The sequence below is a fragment of the Coenobita brevimanus genome, chromosome 74 (assembly GCF_032717465.1).
Source record: "Coenobita brevimanus isolate Jiangsu-jjx chromosome 74, ASM3271746v2, whole genome shotgun sequence".
Lineage (NCBI taxonomy): Eukaryota > Metazoa > Arthropoda > Malacostraca > Decapoda > Coenobitidae > Coenobita > Coenobita brevimanus.
In genome coordinates, this window is record NC_137027.1 from 33421102 (window position 1) to 33425220 (window position 4119).

A 4119-nucleotide genomic window follows, 5' to 3' on the forward strand; every position below is an offset into this window, starting at 1 on the left:
ACTGTATATTATATATATATATATATATATATATATATATATATATATATATATATATATATATATATATATATATATATATATATATATATATATATATATACACTCCATACCTGCACCGCCTCTTTGCTACTAGAGTTATTGTTCCACCTTAATGATCCTTTGGTGTTAGGCCTAATGCCCTATCAAGAAGAAAAAATATTGTGGGGTTTCGATAATAAAATATCCTCTGATTTGTTAATAGTTATTATTAAGAAGCACAGTCCTAGAGCTAAAAAATCTGGCCTTCTGTCGATGAGCAACTAATCCAGTAGTCCAACCATTATGATATATACAGGCAAGCTAAATGTGTAAATATAGAAAATAGGCTGTAGCTTAACGGTGACAGGGTAACAGTACTCATACTTTGATATTCGAAGATTTGAATGAACCACTGTCACCCTTCATAAACTTCTTGTGACTTAAGCCACACTTTATTAAAATCTGATAAAAACTAACCAATGCATAGGTGTTACTTATGTCTATTTTATCGCTCTATAGAAACAGTTATGGATGTTCAACCACGACGTCGTGTGAGGCCACCACGAACGAGGGCTAACCGTCCAGAGGTTATCTCCCATCGCACCAGGATTGTTGCTTATCACGAGGCAGGGAAGGGGATACGGGAGATAGGTCGCCTCCTCGGTATCTCCAGAAATACTGTTAGGCTTTGGCTGAGACGATATCAAGAGGAGGGTCACGTGCTTCCCCGGCCCCGACCAGGTGGACCAAGAGTCACCACACCTGAGGAGGATGAACTGATAAGAAGAGAAGCAGAGAGAGCACCACTATCAAATGCCGTGAGCATAACAAATACAACCGAACTTCACTGTCACCCGATAACCACCAGACGACGCTTACAGGAGAGTGGGCTACGGTGTTTCATACTCGTACCAGCCCACAAGGAAACCTTAACAGAGGCGCAGCAAGAGGCACGTCAAACGTTTGCCCAGACATATGTGAATGTGGGAGATGACTTTTGGAAATCGGTTATTTTCACAGATGAAAAGTGTTTCACGTCTGTCTCGACAGCCACTCGCCAGTGTTGGAGATTGCATAATACGTGGTATGTGTGTAGAAACATTCAGGAGTTATCAAAAAGTGGGCGTGTGACAACCTCCCTCCATGGATGGATGTGGTGGGGAGGTGTAGGTGAACTGTCAGACATTGAGGGGCACATGAATGGAGAACAATATATAAATATTATATCAGAGACCTTCTTTATCCCATCGGTGCGGGCTTATGCAATTCCTGAACCACAGCCCATATATATATGGTGCAAGACCATAGCCCAATTCATACATGTCGTACGGTCAGGCGTTGGTTCGAGGCTCACCCAGAAATTATTCTGTTGGATTGGCCTCCTAAAGGAGCAGACTGCAATCCAATAGAGAATCTCTGGGCATTTATGGTTCAGGAATGGGGTGTGGAGGAAAAAACTAGGGAGGCAGTGAGGCGCAAGGCAAGATTGGTATGGGAGGGAATAAGAAACAGGCCGAACATATGTAGCAATTTAGTAGAATCCATGCCTACAAGACTGCAGAAAGTCATAAAAGCAAATGGAGGCTGGACAGAATACTAAACTAGGTCCAACAGGTATTTCAGCGATAGAGGCCTTGTCACGTAACTATATTACATGTGATATATGTTTGATAATGTTATTGTGTTGCAGGGCTGGTAGTTGCACACTGCATACTGGTTGTTTCTATTTTATGTCTAAAGTGTTTGGGATACTTGTAATTATTGTCTAAAATTTTTGGGATACTTGTAATAATTATGTCTAAATTGTTTGTGAACTGTATTTCATAAACATGACAAATATGAATCCGGTGTTATCTCATTATCCAACGCTCGTGTTAGACAACACTGTCGATTCTATATAATGTGAAATAATAATTTATATCTGAAAAGCATCACCATTTTAATGAGATTATCATACACGGCAGAATGACTGTAAGAATGAAGAATGAGTGTGAAGGAAACACTGAGCTTAAGGAGGAATCACGATCATAATGAACTTTCACTAACGTTAAGTTTACCAGATTTTCGTGCTAGATAATTATACACAATAGATACGAGTAATCACATTAAAGAAACAATTACTGAGGAAGAATCTTGATGTTACAGTACAGACACACACACACACACACACACACGCACACACACACACACACACACACACACACACACACACACACACTGAATACCTGTGTGTTCACTGCGTGGTATGGAAGTGCTTCGTTTGATTCGTAATTCTTAAAAGTTTATGGGTATATTCTTTTGTGTCCCTGTTTAAGGTAAATATTTGAGGAATTAAAATGCAGTAAAGAAATATATTGATATTTTTGCAGCCAAAATATTATTGCATAGTATAACAACAGCAAGAGTTGTACGGTTTACATGACAGACAGTGAGTCAGGACTCTTTTCTATTTTTCGAAGCATATGTGTTCGTGCGTGTCTGGCCTTGTGATAGTTTTAGTGGGCTGTCGTCCAGAGAGGATCCGAGCCATATCTCCGGCCCAAACTCAGGTGGGCTAGAGATTGTGGTGCGCGAGTGTACATACCTACACCTCTGTTTATCTATCTATCTAGCCATCTACCTCTATGTATCTAGGTCTATTTCTCTCTCTCTCTCTCTCTCTCTCTCTCTCTCTCTCTCTCTCTCTCTCTATCTATCTATCTATCTATCTATCTCTATCTGCGCCCTCAATTGCTCTTCTTCGTGACTAGCATCATATTCGAACGGTGCACTCCTCTTGCAATCCAATATTCAAGATGAAAAGATGGTGAATTATCTCCAATTTACTGGAGACCGTAATAGCGGTTTTTTTAGCGATTTATGCGTGTGTTTTATACCTTGCTAACTTTTCGTGGTAGCTAGTACAGTTATTAATACAGGGCGGTGGTCTCATGAAACACCTCTTCCTTACCGATTTATTTCTGATCCTGCTCCGTTACTATATTCTTGAGTGTTATTCATGCAATCTATGTCGATACTGGAAAGCCATATGAAGGAAACGGATATCAATGAGTAGTCTGGAAAATAAATCGCATAGGAAAAGGTGTCAGGGAGCTTCCTTACCCAAACAAAATACGGGCACAGTAGGTGAAGTGGAGGGAGGGAGAGGGAGGGGAGACCGAGGATGAGGTGGAGGGATGGAGATGAGAGGTATATGAGGGAGGGGGGAGTGAGTTCGGGGGAAGGCAGTCAAATGGTGGGTGACAGAAAGACTCGGAGGCGTTTTGTCTGCGGCCACCCTTTGCGGGATTAGGGCTTCGGGCTATAGTCAAAATTAAAATTGCATAAAAGTGTAGCCTAAATATACCGTTTTCTTTTAAGGCGTTTATAGAGCACGGCAACTTTATAGCGGAAACGAAAGTATTTATAGACAAACCTGCTTATTTTGCTTTTATTGAGGCTGTTCCTATATACCGACTACCTATATGTGGAGAGAGAGAGAGAGAGAGAGAGAGAGAGCAGGGACAGGAGGGAAAAAGGAGGAATGGAGAGTGAATTAGAGAAAAGGAAGGGAGGAGGGACGAAGGAAAGGGAGGAAATGCACGAAAGAAAGGGAGGAAGGAAGAGAGAGAGAGAGAGAGAGAGAGAGGTGAGGACGGAAGATGAGGAGGAGGGAGGAAGAGGTGAGGATAAAGGGGGAGGAGGAAGAAGAGGGAAAGAGGAAAGAGAGGAAGGGAGAGGGAGAGAGGAGAGAAGAGGAAGGGGGAGAGAAGGAATGAATGAATGGTGACATGTAGAGGTGTAGCTTATGGTACGTAGAACTGCTGGGTCTCAATGGAAAGGCCTTGTAATCCTATGTCCAGAGTCGGACACACACACACACACGCTGGTGCAGTGGTAACGCTCTCGCCTAGCATCTGCTAAGACGGGGGTTCGCGCCTTGCTCGGGATGCGAAAAAGTTTCACTGACAAAGCGGGTGGTCACTGTCCTTGAGCAAGAGGATGGGTGTGTGCGTGTGTGAAGGTCAAGGCTTTGCCCTTAGATCGGACTATATGAGCTCTCAGCTCTCTTCCGGGAGGGTAAAATGCCGATGATCACAAACCATCACAAACCAACCA

The 4119-nt window shown here is 42.4% G+C and overlaps 1 pseudogene; it reads left to right on the top strand.

Annotated features, from left to right (window-relative positions):
• Window positions 1-548: 548 nt before the first annotated feature.
• LOC145407818 (uncharacterized) overlaps window positions 549-4119 on the top strand; it is a 7303-nt pseudogene continuing 3732 nt past the window's right edge.